General features: G+C 44.1%; 1 protein-coding gene across 1 annotated transcript in view; it reads left to right on the forward strand.

Moving 5' to 3' along the window:
* Positions 1 to 22,130, forward strand: part of LOC126298262 (voltage-dependent calcium channel gamma-7 subunit-like) — a 179,031-nt gene that overhangs the window by 46,172 nt on the left and 110,729 nt on the right. The gene's annotated exons all lie outside the window — the stretch shown is intronic.

Genomic DNA, 22,130 nt, shown 5'->3' on the forward strand with positions numbered 1-22,130 from the left:
AGTTAGCTACTGTCAAGTGTCTGTGTTTAGCCTACTGAAGAGCTTCTTTATACTGAGGTGACAAATGTCATAGAATACCTCCTCATATCATGTCGACCCTTCTTTTGCCCAGTGTAGTGAAGCAACTCAACGTGGTACGGACTCAACAAGTCGTTGCAAGACCTGTAAGCATATTGTCATATCGCTGGTTTAGTTGCGGAGTATCTTTGCGGGCAACGCGTTTGCAGAGTTGAGCACGGTACACGGAATTGTTATGCTGTGTTGTGGGTAGTTCTGCATGTGAGAGGCACTGTTATTATGGAAGTTCGAGTGTTGCTACAAATGCTAAAAGAGTAAAGTGATGAAATATGGAAGTGATTCAGAGGAACCTGCGTAATGATGTAATTAAAAATGAGCAGTGCCGTCGATAACGTATTTGTGTATCCTCTCGTTGCGTGTCGCACCGTACATCAATCATCCGCGCCGTGTTCGGCCTCTCAGAATGAACTAACGTCGATCAGCAAAATAGTTTACCACGAAAGAAAGCCTTCAAGTGCCAGTGTCTTGTAGTGAGCGTGAGAATGTGCCTTCGGTCATTGCGTACCCCATCATCAACAATCATCCGCGTCGCGACGGTTACGCGCACGCTCGTACAAGTGAGAACTGAGAAAAATTCACTTTATGAACAGTGTTAGATCATTACTGTTGTCCATGAGGAATGGTACTAAATATCTGTGTAAGCGTGACGAGCGTAAGAACTTGCGTTCGATCATTCGGTCACCGCATCTTCAACAATCACCGGTTACGCGTAAGCTCATCCAAGTGATATTGTAGACAGATAACCACCAAGAATGCTAATTGGGATAAACACTTATGAATTATAATGTAAACAGTGCAACCTACGACTTTCTTATCGCCTCTTATTGCCTCAGAATATAGTTGTTCATACCAGACGTAGGACAGTGTTGTGTTTAATATTGAGTGGCTCCCATAAATCCGCTTGCATATTTAGATACATAATTTCAGGCAAGCCCGAAGCAGTGCGGAGCAGAACAGTAGGAGCGCCGCAGGATTATCAGGTATGTGGTGTGGACAGGGCGAACGGTCAAAAAACGAGAAGCGAGAACCAGTTAAAGGCACCCCAGCCATTTGTACCCCCGGGCGTGTTACAGACCCATGCAGAAATATTGTGCCATATTGCCTGTACAGCTGTCCATAATTACCAAGGTGTTACCAGCGCAGATTTTTTTTCACGAACTGACTTCTCGATTATGTTTTGCAAATGCTCGACGGGTTTTATTTCGGGCGATCTGGATGGACAAATCATTCGCTCGAATTCTCCAGAGTGTTCTTCAAACAAATCGCGAAAAGCTGTGGCCCTGTGACAGCCTGCCGCGGTGGCCGAGCAGTTCTAGGCGCTTTAGTCTTGGCCGGTCATAGGCGCTACAGTCTTGAACCGCTACGGTCGCAGGTTCGAATCCTGCCTCGGGCATGGATGAATGTGATGTCCTTAGGTTAGTTAGGTGTAAGTAGTTCTAAGTTCTAGGGGACTGATGACCTCAGCAGTTAAGTCCCATAGTGCTCGGAGCCATTTTTTCAGTCCGGAACCGCGCGACCGCTACGGTCGCAGGTTCGAATCCTGCCTTGGGCATGGATGTGTGTGATGTCCTTAAGTTAGTTAGGTTTAAGTAGTTCTAAGTTCTAGGGGACTGATGACCTCAGATGTTAAGTCCCATACTGCTCAGAGCCATTTGAGCCATTTGAACCCTGTGATACGGAGCATTGCAAGCCATAAAAATTCCATCATTGTTCGGGAACATGAAGTCAATGAGTGGCGGCTGGAAATGGTCTCAAAGTAGCTGAACATAATCAGAACCCAGTCATATCCACGCAAACACGGCCCACACCATTATAGGGCCACCACCAACTTGGTCAGTGCCTCGATGACAACTTCCGTACATGACTTCATTCGGTCTGCGTCACACTCGAACCCTACCATCAGCCCTTACCAACTTAAATCGAGACTCATCTAACCAGGCCAAGGTTTTCCAGTCGGCTAGAGTCGAAACGGTACGGTCACGAGCTCAGGAGACGCGCTGCAGGCAGTGTTGTGCTGTTAGCGAAGGCACTCACTCGGACGTCTGCTGCCAAATCCCATCAATGCCAAATTTAGCCACACTGTCCTAATGGATACATTCGTCGTACGTCCTATATTGATTTCTGCGGTTATTTCACGGAGTGTTGTTTATTCGTTAGGATTAACAACTCTACACAAACGCCGCTGCTCTCTGTCTTTAAGTGAGGGCCGTGGTGAGAGCTAATGCCTGAAATGTGTATTGTGGGCACACTCTTGACACAGTATATCTTGGAATACTGGATTCCCTAACGATTTTCGCAATGGAATGTCCCAAAGGTGTAGCTCCCAATATCATTCCGCGTTCAAGGTCCGTTAATTCCTGTCGTGCGGCCATAATCTCATCGGAAACCTCTTCATATGAATCACTTGAGTGCAAATGACAGCTCCGCCAATACACTGCCCTTCTGCACTTTGTATACGCGATACTACAGCCATCTGTGTATGTGCATATCGCTAGCCTAAGACTTTTGTCACTTCAGTGTAAGTGGTGCCTTGGGCAGTGACTATCTGTGCAGGGCTGGTTTAAGACCCTAGCCACACTAGCAGCCTCCCGGGGCCCAATCTGAAGGGGTATAAAATGTGTACACAGGGTCAGTCATAATTAATAGCGATAACAACCCATTTATTCGTTAGAATTACAATTTGAAGGTGTCACCAAAGTCCAAGGGACGGCAAGTAAAGTGTGATGGAGGTAGGGAAAAGGGGATGTAACTTGTCAATTGTTGTTGTTGTTGTTGTTTTGTTGTTGTTGCTGATGCTGCTGTGAGTAGACTGTGGTGGGGGGCTTTAATTGAATATTTAACCGAATATTTTAATCTGACCCTGTATATATAACGTAAGCAAATCACCACCCACCTAAACACTGATAAAGGAAATCACCTGACTGCGAAATTAAACATGGATCTCAATTAACTTACCTTATTACATGTAAAATGAAAAGGAATAATGCAACAGTCATAGAAAATAATAACTGTAATAACGTAATACCTTTGCAAATCTGGACAAGGGTTTGTAATGTGAAGCGAAAGATTCCGTATTTGAATAAAACATTTATATTCGCGTAAGTCATGCCGTGGTTCCCGAATGTTAGTGCACAGAGATATAAAATGCTACAGAAGGATACGCTTCTACATCTATTGCCGGAGTTAAAAGCATGTTAAACCTCTAACTGTAATTACGTCTTCAGAATGAAGATTGAAATTACTGCACATCGTTAAAATTGATTAGGTTTTTCCTACAGTTCGCCTCTCTGTTGCGTCTGGGTCTGAACATACTCATATTCTGCACATGGCGGGTAAAGTAGCTCCAAAGTCAGTCATCGGCTGTGTGCAAAAAACTTGCGTTGAAGTCCAACACGGCCGGATGCGAGCCTCTCGTCGCAGAAGACCCTGGAGAAGTCGTCTAGAAGTTAAGTCTGCCCATCAAGAGACTGAAGTACGAAGCAACTTTCTGCAGTGCGCTTCCAACAAAGAAAACTGTTCTCTGCGTTGTTTTTTTTCTGGTGTCGCGTAATTTTGACTGACTGAATGATAAATTCTGGGAGTGCCGACCAATAAGAAGTTGACTAAAGACATGCTGGTGTCCCTCATTTCTGGTAGTTGACCAGTTACAAAATTCTTTATACTTGGCGCTAAAATCTGTGCCCTGCTCATCCCTTCCTTCTATGTTTGAATGCTGGCCAGTAAGATCGGATCTCTGTAAGCACAGCCGTACTCCTCCTCCTCCCCCCCACCCCCTTCTACATTATTCGTGTGAATCAATTGTAGCTCTTTTTACAATTTCCTAAAACATTCGCCGTTGGCAGAATCTCAGCACGGTGTCGGGTCCCCCATCCTCAAAGTAGCCTTAAAATTTTCTGTGCCAGTTCTGCTTTCAACTATATTATCTTAACAGCCCAAGGTTTCCGGCGAATTCTGTCTTTGGTGCACCCCACAATAGCAGATATTTCAGGTCTCTGCCAAACACTGCATGCATCCCTCGACCACACAGAGATCGCAAAAAATAGTCTGTTGACCCCCCCCCCCCCCCCACCACCACCACCACCACCACCATCTCACCCCCCCCCCCCCCACACACACACACACACACATCCTGGAGATATGATCTGCATTATGGCTGGTCGGTTGGCACCAAGGCGACTTTTCTTCAAAGTACAGTCTGACCCGTCTGTATAGTGTGGTCCTTCGCACATGTGCAAGTAGGAGTTTGGCGAATTCTGCTAGGGGTTGGTTCTCTGACGGTTTAATGACCACTACGGCGCGTCCCCTTTTCCACAGCGAAGTGCGGCCTACTTTCATAGTGGCTTTTCAATTAGGTGTACACCCAGTTCAACCACAGGAAATTGTAATCTAACAGGGAACCCCTTGAGTGTGAGGTCGCAAGTTCAGTCTTTAGTAAGGCTCATTTGAAAGTGTTGTGTTAATAATTACTACAGGAAAAATAGCTGGTAAAGACTCACCATGTGTACCATGGCAGAAAATGAGTGCCCGGGAGGTGCAGATATCAATCTTCTGTGGGATGTATGTATTACAGCTCACAAAATGGACATTGTCGATATTCAAGAGATGTTTAAAACAATCCATTAACTTTAACCTTGAACAACAAATGAGAAATGGCGCGCCATAGTGATCACAAAGGTTCGCACCATCAATATAGGAGGCGAAATCCTCGAGAATTGCAAACCGAGCTGGACGTTCAGCTAGGTATCCACTCTTAAGAATTACATGTAGAATCATATTGGTGTAACAGGGTGATGAGAACTGATGGAATGTGATGGCATGCAACCGAATGCGAAGCCAGTCTGTCGTGAAGTTTATCATGAGACTGGCTATCCTTTAAGTGTACAACAACATCTACATCATACTCCGCAAGCCACATAATGGCGTGTGTCGTTGGGTACTTTCGGTACCACTATCTGATGGAATGTGATGGCATGCAACCGAATGCGAAGCCAGTCTGTCGTGAAGTTTATCATGAGACTGGCTATCCTTTAAGTGTACAACAACATCTACATCATACTCCGCAAGCCACATAATGGCGTGTCTCGGTGGGTACTTTCGGTGCCACTATCTGATCCCTCCAGCCCTGTTCCACTCACGAATAGTGCGTGGGAAGAACGATTGTCGGTAAGCCTCCTTATGGTTGTAATTTTTCGATTTTTCTCCTCGTGGTGAACACGTGAGATGTATGTGGGGGGAAGTAATATGTTGACCGACTCCTCCTGAAAAGTGCTGCCCTAAATTTCAATAGTAAATCTCTCCGTGATGCACAACGTCTCTCTTGTAACGTCTGCCAGTGGAGTTCGTTTAGCATCTCTGTAACGCTCTCTCGCCAGCTAGACGATGCCGGAACGAAACGCGCCGCTCTTCGTTGGACCTTCTCTATCTAACGTAATAACGTTTTGACTACAAATTAATGTGCGAACAATTAATTAAATTTGTATTTAGGTAATAGTGCTTTGTGGGTCAAAGTTTCAACTCGAGCTACCTTTTGAGTGATTCCACTGCTGTGAGCTGAAGAATTTCGTTTTCCTTGCAAGTATTAGCTTAAATAACTGCACATCTGACTCCACTGAATGGAAATTCCTTATTATTTGATGTTAGGATTTCTAGTTAGGGAGAATCTATCTCTCATCAGTAAAAAGGTTGTCTTGTGGACTGATTTTGAGTATTCTTTTCACACCATTGATGCATCAAATAAAAAACATTGTTTTTGCCTGCAGCTTTCACCTCGAATATTCAGAAACATCTGCTTGAACGTCGTCTGCGTATGAGATGACATTGTCTGCGACATCCTCTCTATATAACCTGGCTAGCAAGGGCTCGTCGACTAAGTTCCAATAAAGCGCCCAGCAGATGGAACACCGTAGGCAGTGTTTAGTAATGAATTTAATAACCTTCACCTATCCAGCTTGCCGTTCAAAAGTCCTTCCATCAGTCCCTTGTACAATATAAAGGCGTTTCTGGGATTGGAAATATGTTAGCCGAACAAAAACTGCAGATTATCAAAGGTGCCTGCCATGTCCACAATAGTAGCCACTCTATTATTTCCAAGTGATGCCACACACCAAGCGTACAGTCCTTTTAGCGCCTCATATGTCAGCAATAGAGTTTCATTTTCTAGATTCAAACTAACTCTGTGTGTATCCCGTGAATCTCTGTGTGCCTGAAAACGGTCACAGTGGAGCCTTTCCTGGACTTCAATTGTAGTATTCTATAGCTCTTCCGATTTAATGACTCTTCATCGCTTCAGTTTTTTTAATAATTATTGGTGTTGTTGTTTCCTAGATTTATGGAATGCAACATAGTAAGAGTAAGTCAGTAAGAATATATGTTAAAGAAGGCATTATCTGTGCAGCTGATTGCTGCAAGATGTCTGGAGAAATGTTGTCAAGACGTGAAGCTTTTCCTTTCCTCATCTTGTAGGTGACAGAGGATCTTTCCTCGTCTGTAAAAGGAAGTACAACCACATTGTTAATTTAGGCACTGTGCATTTCTTTTCGAAAGCGAGTATCGTTTACATTGCCTCTAACAGCGTCGCCATCGGGAAGAAGTGTCCGGAGAAAGTGTTCCGCAGGAGTCCCTCACTTTCTTCTTTGTCGTATGGCCACACGATATAATTCCACTCCCTAAACTGCCTGACTACTTTAGGGATTGGGGATTTTGTAAAGACACGGTGAACAGCGTTATATCAGCTCTACAGGTACGGTATAGCTTCGAGGGACACCACATTTGGTATTCATGTGTTCTTGTTTCCTAACAGATGGGGAATTTCTGGAGTGTTTCATGGAAACTGCGTTTCACCTGAGATCTATAATAATTAGGAGAAAGGCTTCAACACCTGCCCAGCGTTCGCTGGTGACTTGTGAGACTGAATTTGGAACAACCATTCAAAATTTTCTGAGCAACGGCATTGAGAAAGGTGAAGTGCTTTATCCTCCCTTCAAATTATAGTATCGTTTTCTTTAATTTAAATCAAATATGTAGCTGTTAGTTTTTAGTTTACTACTATCCTCGGCTACATATTGGGATGAATGTGCAGTGCAAGACTTCTGCGAAGAATGATGCATATAACTGTCCCTTAACCTGCATGTTCACCTAACTTGTAGTCTGCATCTGGTATTTGATTCATTGGCAACTTACTTCTGTTAGCGATCCTACAGCAACAAAGGTTGATGATTTATAATTTCCTCCCCCTCCCCCGCCCTCTTCCCCCCCCCCCACCTCCCCTAGATCTTGCCAGCCCCTTTACGTAATCAACAGGGCTGAAGATATGTGATCCCGAGGGCGAGACAAATTCCCGTACGTTCGCGAAGTGGTAATCTAATTACACTGACTGTGTTTCGGAAGCCAGGGTGTGATTATTTGTTTAGCGTACAAGTCAACAACAGTCAGATTCTCTTGATCTTTCAGTAGACCATTATAGAAAAAAAGCGCGACGGATGATAGCAAAAGCTGTAGGTTGCGTACCATCTCATAATAGAAGCCTCATTTTACACCTAGTAAACATATCTTGTTTCGCAACGAAATCATACTTCTGAATCGCCGTGGGTCGATATGTAGAACGAATGATTAATTCACATGACCTAAATCGGTGACGGTACTCTTGTGCTCATTGTAATCGCTGGACCACGTAACGTAAGAATTTTTAAAGATACTTAACTTTTAACAGTGGCTCCTTTAACACAAAGCGCATTAACGAATCGTGGTAGTCTCTGGATGTTGTTTCAGTCTAGCACAGAATTACGGAGGGACCTGCTCCAGCAAACCGAGCTTGTAAGTAGCGACATTTCTCTTCCGCACATCTTTGACGACGACAGTTAATGCTAGAACAGCAGTTTAACCCAAACTAAGGTACTTGGTATTGATTTTTTACACGGACTTCAAAAAGGAGAAATCTCATGGATATAACATTATATGACTGGGATGTTGCCGGCCGGGGTAGCCGAGCGGTTCTAGGCGCTATAGTCTGGAACCGCGCGCCCGCTACGGTTGCAGGTTCGAATCCTGCCTCGGGAATGGATGTGTGTGATGTCCTTAAGTTAGTTAGGTATAATTAGTTCTAAGCTCTAGGGGACTGATGACCTCAGAAGTTAAGTCCCATAGTGCTCAGAGCCATTTGAAACATTTTTTTAACTGGGATGTTGCGTTCCTGATTAATGGATTTATGGATTTAAAGAGACTAAACCTCTACGGTCACCAGTCTTTTATTCACCTCCGGTACCGAATCTGTGTACCCCATCTGCCTGCACCTGCAGTAAATCCACTTTGAAAGTGTGAGAACGTTTCCTAAATGTTTGTATGACGTGTCTTAGGGGCTGGATGTGGGTACCAGCCCGGCATTTACCTATTGGAATGCGGGAAATCGCATGGAAAACAAATCCAGTTTGGAGAGCTCACCAGCCCTCGTCCTTAATCAGAGACGCGGATTCGATTCGGGTCAGGCTCTTCTCCCCGTGTCCCGGTAGCGGCGACTTAACGCGGTCTGCTGTCCGGCCGGGTGCCTTACTCATTAATTGCTCGATTATCACTCATCCAGAAAACACTGTCGTGACATTCTTGGGACGAGGTGGTGGAAAAGATCATTCTGAAATATGGCAGCTATCTCTAATTTCACAATATATATAAATGACCTAGTAGATAATGTCGGAAGTTCCATGCGGCTTTTCGCGGATGATGCTGTAGTATACAGAGAAGTTGCAGCATTAGAAAATTGCAGCGAAATGCAGGAAGATCTGCAGCTGATAGGCACTTGGTGCAGAGAGTGGCAACAGACCCTTAACATAGACAAATGTAATGTATTGTAAATACATAGAGAGAAAGATCCTTTATTGTATGATTATATGATAGCTGAACAAACACTGGTAGCAGTTACTTCTGTAAAATATCTGGGAGTATGCGTGCGGAACGATTTGAAGAGGAATGATCATATAAAATTAATTATTGGTAAGGCGGGTGCCAGATTGAGATTCACTGGGAGAGTCCTTAGAAAATGTAGTCCATCAACAAGGGGGATGGCATACAAAACACTCGTTCGGCCTATACTTGAGTATTGTTCATCAGTGTGGGATCCGTACCAGGTCGGGTTGACGAGGAGATACAGAGGATCCAAAGAAGAGCGGCGCGTTTCGTCACAGAGTTATTTGGTAAGCGCGATAGCGTTACATCTACATCTACATCCATACTCCGCAAGCCACCTGACGGTGTGTGGCGGAGTACCTCTATCGGTTCTCCCTTCTATTCCAGTCTCGTATTGTTCGTGGAAAAGGAAGTTGTCGGTATGCCTATGTGTGGGCTCTAATCTCTCTGATTTTATCCTCATGGTCTCTTCGCGAGATATACGTAGGAGGGAGCAGTATACTGCTTGACTCCTCGGTGAAGGTATGTTCTCGAAACTTCAACAAAACCCCGTACCGAGCTACTGAGCGTCTCTCTTGCAAAGTCTTCCACTGGAGTTTATCTATCATCTCCGTAACGCTTTCGCGATTACTAAATGATCCTGTAACGAAGCGCGCTGCTCTCCGTTGGATCTTCTCTATCTCTTCTATCAACCCTATCTGGTACGGATCCCACAATGGTGAGCAATATTCAAGCAGTGGGCGAACAAGTGTACTATAACCTACTTCCTTACGGAGATGTATAGCAAACTCAAGTGGCAGACTCTTCAAGAGAGGCGCTCTGCATCGCTGTGTACCTTGCTGTCCAGGTTCCTAGAGGGTGCGTTTCTGGATGAAATATCAAATATATTGCTTCCCCCAACTTATACCTCCCGAGGAGATCACAAATGTAAAATTAGAGATATTCGAGCGCGCACGGGGGCTTTCCGGCAGTCGTTCCTTCCCGCGAACCATACGCGATTGGAACAGGAAAGGGAGGTAATGACAGTGGCACGTAAATTGCCCTCCTCCACACACCGTTGGGTGGCTTGCGGAGTATAAATGTAGAATGTAGATGTAGATGTAATTGAGTTGTTCACCGCTGCAGTCCACTAACACTACTGAATTAGAATCCCATACGTTCAACGAGTTCGACAGTTTCCATTTAACCATTTGTGAATGAACTGTTCATTATATATGTGCCAGAGATTTGTCACACGCCTAACGCAGACACTCAAATGCATTCTCCTAGAAAGAAGTCCCATCGGAGCGGTGTGTCAGCGACCTCTGTCCAACTTGAAGTCTTGTTTGGCACTTGACCTTACTAACCCCACTTCCAGTGGCCGGTGTATAACCTACGCCTTAAATATTCTCGTGTCCCCCCGTCTCCGTGCCTGCTTTATTCAACTTCGGCTCTACCATTAGAAGAAATAATACACTTCCCACTATATGAACTGTTTTTGTATTTTAATGTATGTGTACCTTTTCTTGTGTGTGATCACACAGTAAAGTAATTTCTACACAGCGAGCATTTTTGCGCTTTCCACCGCAAGTCAGAGTGTTAATTTGTAATGACAGTGCCTTTACTATGAAAGGCTTGACGTTTTACCATTACTGCGTATCGTCAGTTGCTTTTTTCGTAGTTTGGTAACGTTTTACCCTGATCCGATCCTCTTACTTTTTTGATTTGGCGTTAACATAAGTCTTTCTCTTAATTTCTTCTAGCGAGGTAGCTTCCTTTCTTTACGTTACACATGGTAGCTGTGACATCGCCTATCGTAGAGACGAGAAACGCCAAGTTTGTCGTTTGCATGTGTTAATTTTGTGTTACAGGCTATCTGCAGCAGGGAGTGGCAACTGACCCTTAACATAGACAAATGTAATATATTGCGAAAACATAGAAAGAAGGTTCCTTTATTGTATGATTATATGATAGCGGAACAAACACTGGTAGCAGTTACTTCTGTAAAATATCTGGGAGTAAGCGTACGGAACGATTTGAAGTGGAATGATCATATAAAATTAATTGTTGGTAAGGCGGGTACCAGGTTGAGATTCATTGGGAAAGTTGTGTGAATGCTCTGAAATGCTAATCATTTGCATATCACAGCATCTTCTTCCTGTCGGTTAAATTTCGCGTCTGTAGCTCGTCATCTTAGTGGTGTAGCAATTTTAATGGCCAGTAGTGTATATAAATGGGAAAATTACACAAAAAACCGTAGGCGAAGCACAAGGAGTTAAGCCTTTATCCAAAGCTGAGCGGGACGATCGTCTAGTATCGTTCGACGATGCGTGCGCTCCGCCGAGGCATTGTTAAGAAAGTATTTGCGAGTTATTTAGTATGCGTTCATGTCGAGAAAGCACTTACCTCAATGATAATCCAGCGTAAAGTAAAGGATGCTGAGTGACATTCGTGCAACTGCGCAGCCTCAATCGCACCTGCACGTGCCGTTGGATGAGCCAGTCGCACAAAGTCGTGGTTATCAGCTACCACTATCTGCATCACCCGTGAGAATATCGCTGACATCCTGCCGAGGTGATGCTGGTTCAACAGCTCTACGTTGCTAACAAAAGATCCGACTCAATGCATCATCCCATTTACCCATGTGCCTTCCATCACGTAAGTAGCAACCCACCCCGGCTTCGCTCGGGTAGAACCAAGTACAGAGTGGTTATAATTAAACTTTCGCTATTTGAACCAATGTAGGCGGAAAACTGTTTACAGTGTGAGTACCCAGCTCAATAGACATTATGTTCAGCCTATATGCTACAGGATATTGTCATGTTTTGGTGTTAAGCATCGGTACTGGTACGGCAACATAGGGTTGAAACAAGCACGAATGTGAATTACGGTTGCAGACAGTCGTCATGGATCTCGAAAAGGTGAGCAGGTCTTTACTCGTAAAGCTGATCTGATAAAACAGCAATAGTGCTGCTGTTCTTCGCTAATATCGACGCATTAAAAGAATACGGTAAGTTCATCTTTCCCTACCGTTGTTTAACATGATTCGGAAGTTCAAACAAACTGGTCGTTTGCGAATTGCTCCTGTGTGAAGCCGACGGCCAATTGTTCGAGTTGTTGGAGAGTTTTACTGTTGCCATGGCTGAAGTGCTGGAAACAATGTACGATCTTAAAGTTGTGCGCGAGCTCAGTCACAACAACTGAACATTCCTTGGTCCACTACTGCTTCGGGCAGTATTAGAGAAATCTCTAATACTGTTCTAGGCTGTCATGGATGTAGATGGTCGACACATTGAGCAACTTTTGTATCCTGGAACGTAAAAATGATACTCAATTAACAATTATTGTTTCCCTCTTATGTAGAAAGTAAAATGTCGGTCAGTGTTTTATTCCTTATCTGTCTTCCTCGTGTCCTTACAAATGTTTCAACAGAGTTTCATTCTGCTACAACAACAAGTTTGTCATGGGAGCCCTCTCAAGTAGCGAAAGTTTATTTTTAAGTATCCTGTATGTTCGGCCGGATGACTTTATGGCGCAGTGGTAATACATTAGAAAGATGTCTCAACAGAAATGGTCAGTATTCAGGGATGTGTCAAACAGGGGCTCTAAAATGCTTGCCTTAAGAGCTATGGGCACCTCTTAAGTAGAAGAGCTGTTTCACAGTAACGAAGATGAAGGGCTCGTAGCTCTTAACATATCCACATTACAGCCAATGTTCATTCGACATTTTTTCTTGTTTTGATCCATATTACCACGTCTCGAAACATGGGAAGCAAAAAGCTTGCAGTAAAAGGTATTTGTTCCACTCTATTGAAGATGAAGTGCTCATAGCCCATAAAGTTATGCATTTTAGAGGCCATGTTTAATAGATTTTTTTGATTCGAATGATCGTTCCTGTCATCTCCCTGAATTCTCATCATTCCTCTTGAGACACCCTACATACGCAAAACTTCTTCGTGAGTCAGTGTATTAATAAAAACCGTCTGAAAAGCCCTACAGTAATTCAGATACTGTTTTCACTAGTAAAAGGGGCATTAATACGAAAACGAGACAGATGGAAGAACAGTAAGCCGGCCGGAGTGGCCGAGCGGTTCTAGGCGCTACAGTCTGGAACCCCGTGACCATTACGGTCGCAGGTTCGAATCCAGCCTCGGGCATGGGTGTGTGTGGTGTCCTTAGGTTAGTTTAGGTTTAAGTAGTTCTTAGTTCTAGGGGACTGATCACCTCAGAAGTTAAGTCTCATAGTCCTTAGAGCCATTTGATTTGAAGAAAAGTAAGAGAAGTATTCATTATTTCAAAAGCAATCGCCGTAATCGTTAACGCATTTATCCCACTATAGTCTTCACATACAGACAGGAAAAGCGATGGGAATATTATTTTATCACAGTTCAGTTAATTTGCACGAAATATTTACAGATTATGTACACACACTTTCATCATGATTTAGGCTGTCTACGAAGGGCAGTAAAATGAAAAAGGCACACAGAAAGAAATTTAATAAACCGTTCATTATTTCAAATGTAATCACCATAACTGTTAATACATTTGTCCCACTGTGAGTCAAGACGGTCAGAGCCTTCATGGAAAAATGTTTGCGGTTACCTTCGAAGCCATCATTGCATCCACGTGTGCACTTCTTAATCCGAAGCAATTCAACGGCCACGAATGTCTTTCTTCAAGGCAACAAAAACATGGAAATCGCGTGGGGAGAGACTGGGGTTGTATGAATGATGTGTATGGGCTTCCCAGCGGCAATTCTGCAGCGTAGTCGAAACAGGCACGCCAGCTCCGCGAAAGTCCTTACGACCATTTTCTTTGACTGCAAGTGAACGCTGCTCATTGGCTCTCTGGAACACGGTGCCACAATTATTCCACAGCGGTGGGTAGACACTTTGCAAAAACTCAAGGGCGCCATTAAAGTCAAACGCCTAGGAACGTTGATGGACGGCATCATTCTGTTGCAGGATAATGCCGTCCCACATGTTGCCAAGGTTAGCTCAACTGTGATGCAGAAGGATCTCTGAGACGTCCTGGCATATCCTCCATATAGCCCCGATGTCTCCCCATGCGATTTCCATATTTTTGGAGCCCTGCAGAAAGACATCCATGGCCGTCGATTTGCTTCGGACGGAAAGCTGCAGCCTGTGTACAAGCATGGTTCTTTGGAAACCCCGAACATCTTTCCATGAAGGCACTGGCCGACTTGCCTCACCCCGGAATAAATGTATTAACAGTTACAGGAATTACTTTTGAAAAAATAAAGAGTTTCCTTACCTTTCTTCCATCTGTCTCTTTTTAATATCATTGCTCCTTATACGAGAGAGAACCGTATCAAAATTCCTTCATTAATTCCTGAGATTAGCTTTCACATGCAGACAAAAGAAGAGGAACGTGGAACCATAATTTAGTAAAATCTTAAGATAATGCATTTCCACCAGAAACGTTATAACCTGACATCGTTCCATTCTCACAGTTCATGAATGAAACACTTAGCGTAGATAGGGGCAAGATGCCCAACTTAAGGTTTGGAGGATCAAAACCTTACTAAGAATTGCGAGTTTAGATTGGACAATAAATTGATGTTCACAGAAGGGCCTTTTCTGCGCAGAGCTCAACGGATATTATGCTACCATTACAAATTAAATGCATTTTGATTTTTTTTAATGAATAGTGTATTTTAGACATCTCACCTTGAGCACCGGGATGAGATGGCAATTATATCAGAAGCAGACTCCAGCTCTGGTTTTGTGTATTTAAGACACAATGTAGCAAAACTACGTAATTCAGAAACCAAGGTTTATAGATTAAAAAGAAGAAAATGTAAAATAAACATATAAATGGATTTAAGAAACCAGCAAATAACATAACTGTTTCCACATTAAATCAGTTTCCTTGCACAGTTATTGCACATTTTTTCTTCTTCTGTATAGATTTAATGCAACCCTTTTTGCACATGAGATGCTGAATAGGTCTACATGTGGTCCACTCTTATCGTAGTAATTCATGGCACGATGAGCGCAATAATCATTGTAATTTTGTGGCCTACCTGTTTCGCTGATCCTAGATTGCTGTTATACTCATTTTGCTGTGACCTAGCTCTCACCTCTTCAGTTAGACTAGTTCTGTGAGAATTTCATTTTCTTTTCATCGTTCTTCATCAAACATTGTTTCAGAATTCGGTATGGGATGCCATATTCTTAGGAATCTCTAAAACAATTCATTCCACTAGTCCTTACATGCTCCATAGCTATTTGTAATAGTTCTTCAGAGCCGGCCGGAGTGACCGTACGGTTCTAGGCGCTACAGTCTGGATCTGCGGGACCGCTACCGTCGCAGGTTCGAATCCTGCGTCGGGCATGGATATGAGTGATGTCCTTATGTTAGTTAGGTTTCAGTAGTTCTAAGTTCTAGGGGACTGATGACCTCAGAAGTTAGGTCCCATAGTGCTCAGAGCCATTTGAACCATTTTAGCCAGAGTTCTTCAGACCACTGACCCTTATTTGATATTCTTACGTACATTTGAGGAATTTCATACGAAAATAATGTCTATATAAAGGAATAAAATTCGTCATCTTACACCAACAAAACAGTGGCATCTCTCCCGCGAAACGGGTTGCGATGCCACTTTCCGTAACTAGCACAATACGTCCACCACATGGAAACCGCGGATGGGAACATACACTGCAAAGTAGCCACTATGCTCAACACGCCTAGCATTTGCCTCTTGTGCTTTATTCATATGCTCGTAAGAACTTGTAAATATCTGTGCATCATTAAGAACTCATCAGCTTAGCTGTTACCTAGTATTTGTTGGTTTAAACGCGGAGAAACAATAAACAGTGATACGCAGCTGCATTCCCGTCACACTACAGTTAGCCTGTGCCCTACACGCACGATGTTGTTGGCATCCATAACCATCTGTCGGAAACGGCAGCTTTAGGTATGTCGCCCTGATACCCCCCCCCCCCCCCCGATCCACTACACAGGAAAAATAATTGTTTCACAGTGTAAGTTTAAACATGAAAAGACTGCTTTACAGCCGGCCACTGTCGCCGAGCGGTTCTAGGCGCTTCAGTCCGGAACTGCGCTACTGCTGCGGTCACAGGTTCGAATCCTGCCTCGGGCGTGGATGTGTGTAATGTCCTTAGGTTAGTTAGGTTTAAGTAGTTCTAAGTCTTGGGGACTGATAACCCCATAGCGCTTAGAGCCATTTAAACCTCTTTGAACTGCTTTACAATGAGAATAAATATTATGCTGATCAGTGCTTTAGGATTTTTATGTTCACGAGCCATTAATAATGTGAGTGATAAACACATCTATAAAATAGTCTCTAGCAGCGAGAACTACACAATCTGGGTTGGCTAAGAACAAACTATTGCACAGTCAATAACTGCTTACAACAGCCTGAATATGTCTACGAAGTCCCTGTATCCCCTCACTCGATGGATTTTGCCTCTTGTGCAGGCGCTGCTTAAGGTTTCGGCTTGGGTGCCACGCCCATGCCCGAGTGCCTAAGCGCTCAGCCTTGTTGCACATTTCCCCACCACCACACCACGCTGGAAGGGGGGAGAGGGGAAACTACGATAGCGCCCCATTCAAATGGCAGTGCAGTCGCATTGCGTACAACTTGGTTTCATAGTTCACGTTACTCAACAACATAGATCACAAAACAAATTTTCATTACTTAATTATTTTCGGGGTGCTAAAGGCATAATATAATTTTTATCTGGTACAAACTGTTCATAGACGGACAGACGCAGACAGTTTCAGAGTTTCGCACTCACGTTGCCACATAATGTGACATAATTATTCGGTCGAAATATTATAGCACTTCCTTAGCCTCATTACGGACACTTGGAAACTCTGCCCGAGGAAAGCAATGTACATGTCCTAGACAATTTTAAATTAAAAATTTGTCATTAAAACCGGAGTTACCTTGAATGTCAATCAGTTACATCTGCATATGCACAGGGGCGTTTTCAACTGAAATGGCAAACGGTTTCGAAAACATGTAAGACTGGCAGTGTTCTCAGAACATTTAGAGAAGTAGTCTAGTAATTATTTATAGGCCAAAATGAATTCTTCGGACCTCGTGTTTTTTTAACGCCAGTGGGCTCTGGGAATTGGAATGTGTCCCTTATAAACGCGGGTTCCTTTTTAAGTAGATCCCCATCAAATCAGAAAGATGTTGCTTTGAAAAGTCTTACTGTGAGCAAAGTGCCGTCAAGGCCACTTACAATGTGAAATCTACAATCCATTCCGGATTTTCTACTTTTCGTTCCTGCATTCCTTTTCCCTTCATAATTTGAACAATAGCGTGCTCTAAATCTAAAAATCGTTCCAAACATGTCCCTTGACTTAACCATTGAACTTCGTAGTAAAGTATGCAGTCTCCAACTCTTTGTTCAGTTCCATTGAAAACTGTTGCAACTGACGATGGAATAATGCGTACGACTTCAAAAATTTTACCGTTCGTACCACCAGTTTCTTTACGTGCTCCATGCTTGCAATTTAGCACGAAGTGCTTCTTGTTCTACAGAACAATGAATCCCATCTGTCGTCGTTGAAATTTTTTGCTCTTTCATTATCCACTACATCTTTAAATTCTTTCTGCATTGGACTTTAATGTCGTTTCATAGCAAATGTGCAGTACCCATCGCTAATACGAACTGAGAATCTTATCCCTCCCTTCCGTCATTCCCATTCATTTCAAAAGATTGAGACGATAGATCGCTGTATTGCTTGTTTTTGAGCAAACAGCTACTAGACCCGTGAACGTCCTTCGTATCATAAATAAATAGCGAAGGGTAAACAGCGCTGTTCTGCAGAATTCAAAGAGTTGCGGCGACAGAAAAATGCCGTACTGCAACGCTAAATTAAATTTGACGCTATTCCGGATACTTCCGAGGAGGATCGAACAAAGCCGTGTAACAGGCCAGGCTTTGCCCCACACGCGGCCCGCGCACGCTGCACGTATGAAATTTAGCATGCGATGGCCGGCCCTGCTTTAGTGTATTCGATACTATAAATATTACTAGCAACAGACTCTACTGGTCTTCTTTATTATCTACCAATGTAATTTATACAAAGGAAGGAAGATCAGGGTTTAAGGTCCTGACGAAGATGCGGTCGTATCTGCTGTCTTATCAAAAGTATATGGACGCCAATTACTGGCCTTTAATATTGGGTACATCCACCTTTAGCCTTTGTGAAGGCCTGAGCCATTCTGGGGACACTTTCGATTATGTGTCTAAATCGAAAAATCGTTCCAAACATGTCCCTTGGCTTAACCAATGTACTTCACAGTAATATATGCAGTCTCCAACGCTTTGTTCATTTCCGTTGAAAACTGACGATGGAATAATGCGTACGACTTCAAAAATGTTACTATTCGTACCACCAATGTCTGCACGTGCTCCATGCCTGCAGTTTAGCACGAAGTGCTTCTTGTTGTACAGAGCAGTGAATCCCATCTGTCGTCGTTGCAATTTTTCGCTCTTTCATTGTCCACCACATCTTTAAATTCTTTCATGTCTCTGGAGAAATGGAAGCAGCCCTCTTTCTTCGAAAACCCAAACCAGAGAAGACAGTGATATTGGATGCTGACGTTTTGAGCGAAGTCGATGTTGTAACACGTTCTGAAAGTCCTCCAATAGGCTCAGGTCAGGCAGCAGAACAGCCCAGTCCATGCCAGGAATGTCGCAGTATACGAACCATCGCCTCACTATATATATAAAAAAAAATAGTTCGAATGGCTCTAAGCACTATGGAACTTAACATCTGAGGTCATCAGTCCCCTAGACTTAGAACTACTTAAACCTAACTAATCTAAGGACACACACACTTCCATGCCCGAGGCAGGATTCTAACCTGCGACCGTAGCAGCAGCACGGTTCCAGACTGAAGATACTAGAACCGCTCGCCGACAGAAGCCGGCTCATCGCCTCACAGATGCTGCTTTGTGAAAGAGCGAAATGCTGAAAGGATTATAGTCCTCTGCTGCATGCATTACACAATGCTCTGAAATGTGTTTATACCCTTCCGCATTTAGTGGTTTTTGAGCGCATTAGGGGCATCACAGCCTAAGCACGGAAAACACCTTCTAACCATAGCACCATGTCCTCCATACTCCACTGCTGGCACAACACATGATGGCAGGAAACGTTCTCCTGAGATTCGCAAACCCAAACGCTTTCATTGGATTGTCACAAAATATGGCGACATGCGTCACTCCAGATCGCTTGGTTCCGTTAATCGGCTGTCCAGTGACAGTTTAGACCATCAGAAACATCGCTTGGCATTGACCATAGAAATTTGTGGATTATTGAGAAGTATTGAACCAAGGTACCTCAAGCGATATACACTACTGGCCATTAAAATTGCTACACCACAAAGATGGCGTGGCGAAATTTAACCGACAGAAAGAAGATGCTGTGATATGCAAATCATTAGCTTTTCAGACCATTCACACAAGGTTGACATCGGTGGCGACACCTACAACGTGCTGACATGAGGAAAGTTTCCAACCGATTTCTCATACACAATCAGCGGTTGACCGGCGTTGCCTGGTGAAACGTTGTTGTGATGCCCCGTGTAAGGAGGAGAAATGCGTACCATCACGTTTCCGATTTTGATAAAGGTCGGATTGTAGCCTATCGCGATTGCGGTTTATCGTATCGCGACATTGCTGGTCGAGATCCAATGACTGTTAGCAGAATATAGAATCGGTGGGTTCAGGATGGAAATACGGAACGCCGTGCGGGACCCCAACGGATTCGTATCACTAGCAGTTGAGATGACAGGCATCTTATCCGCATGGCTGTAACGGATCGTGCAGCCACGTCTCGACCCCTGAGTCAACGGATGGGGATGTTCGCAAAATAACATCTGCGCGAACAGTTCGACGACGTTTGCAGTAGCATGGACTATCAGCTCGGAGACCATGGCTGCGGTTACCCTTGACGCTGCATCACAGACAGGAGCGCAACGGCGAACCTGGGTGCACGAATGGCAAAACTTCATGTTTTTGGATGAATCCAGCTTCTGTTTACAGCATCATGATGGTCGCATCCGTGTTTGGCGACATCGCGCTGCACGCACATCGGAAGCGTGTATTCGTCATCGCCATACTGGCGTATCACCCGGCGTGATGGTATGGGGTGTCATTGGTTACACGTCTCGGTCACCTCTCGTTCGCATTGACGACGCTTTGAACAGTGAAAGCTTCATTTCAGATGCGTTACGACCCGTGGCTCTACCCTTCATTCGATCCCTGCGAAACCCTACATTTCAGCAGGATATTGCACGACCGCATGTTGCAGGTCCTGTATGGGCCTTTCTGGATACAGAAAATGTTCGACTTTTGCCTTGGCCAGACTGAAGCTACTCAATCTTCAAATCTCTTACTGACTGAAAACGTCTGGTCAATGGTGGCCGAGCAACTGTCTCATTACAATAGGCCAATCACTACTCTTGATGAACTGTGGTATCGTGTTGAAGCTATATGGGTAGCTGTACCTGTACGTGCCATCCACGCTCTGTTTGACTCAATGCCCAGGCGTCTCAAGGCCGTTATTACGGCCTGAGGTGGTTGTTACGGGTACGGATTTCTCAGGATGTACGCATCCAAATTGCTTGAGAATGTAATCACATGTCAGTTCTAGTATAATATATTTGTCCAATGAATATCCGTTTATCATCTGCATTTCTTCTTGGTGTAGCAATTTTAATGGCCAGTAGTGTAACTCACTGCGCACATCATTGTACTAACTGGACTGCTGGTAGGAATCTGGAACTCTAGAGCGTTTCCTTTCCCTAATTTCGCACGATTTCTTACAAAGACCCTCAGTAATGCCCGTCGGTCCCTGTCCATGAGTACATGAGGTCTGCCTCGTCCTGATTTAGCTCTGACCGTTACTTCGCGATTCCACTTGCCAGTTACTTCCCCAAGAGTCTACTTGGGCAGCTGTGGAAGGTTTGAAATGTTCTGATGGATTTGTTACTCAGTTGACATCGAGTGACCAGACTGATAAGCCAATACATTATGACCACTGCCCACCGCGACGTTGGGTACAGTCTTGTGGCGTTCGGGCACGCTACGCGGTAACAACAGTATGTAAGCGGAGCAGACGTGGACAGGGGATCACCTTAGCTAAGGTATGGGCTGCAAATGGGGAAATCCATTGCGATAAGCGACTTTGTAAAAGAGCGGATTATTATTTCGCAGAGCCTGTGAACGAGTATCTCGAAAAGGATGAAGCTGCTCGAATGTTCACGCGCTACTGGCGTGATCATCTGCAGAAAGTGGTAGAAGGCAGTGAAACTACCACTAGGCGTTACATGTTTGGACGTCCACGAGTCTTCACAGGACGCGGGGTTCGAAGGCTTGTCTGCCCTGTAAAGTAGGATAGATGATGATGCCGCGCGGGATTACCCGAGCGGACTAAGACGCTGCAGTCATGGACTTTGCAGCTGGTCCCGGCGGGGGTTCGAGTCCTCCCTCGAGCATGGGTGTGCGTGTGTTTGCCCTTAGGATAATTTAGGTTAAGTAGTGTGTACGCTTAGGGACTGATGACCGTAGCAGTTAAGTCCCATAAGATTTAACACGCATTTGAACATGTAATGTATTGCGAATACATAGAAAGAAAGATCCTTTATTGTATGATTATATGATAGCGGAACAAACACTGGTAGCAGTTACTTCTGTAAAATATCTGGGAGTATGCGTGCGGAACGATTTGAAGTGGAATGATCATATAAAATTAATTGTTGGTAATGCGGGTGCCAGGTTGACATTCATTCGGAGAGTCCTTAGAAAATGAAGTCCATCAACAAAGGACGTGGCTTACATAACACTCGTTCGACCCATACTTGAGTATTGCTCATCAGTGTGGGATCCGTACCAGGTCGAGTTGACAAAGGAGATAGAGAAGATCCAAAGGAGAGCGGCGCGTTTCGTCACAGGGCTATTTGGTAAGCATGATAGCGTTACGGAGATGTTTAGCAAACTCAAGTGGCAGATTCTGCAAGAGAGGCGCTCTACATCGCGGTGTAGCTTGCTGTCCAGGTATCGAGAGGGTGCGTTTCTGGATGAGGTATCGAATATATTGCTTCCCCCTAGTTATACCTCCCGAGGAGATCACGAATGTAAAATCAGATAGATTCGAGCGCGCACGGAG

This window comes from Schistocerca gregaria, chromosome X (assembly GCF_023897955.1).
Source record: "Schistocerca gregaria isolate iqSchGreg1 chromosome X, iqSchGreg1.2, whole genome shotgun sequence".
Classification (NCBI taxonomy): Eukaryota; Metazoa; Arthropoda; class Insecta; order Orthoptera; family Acrididae; genus Schistocerca; species Schistocerca gregaria.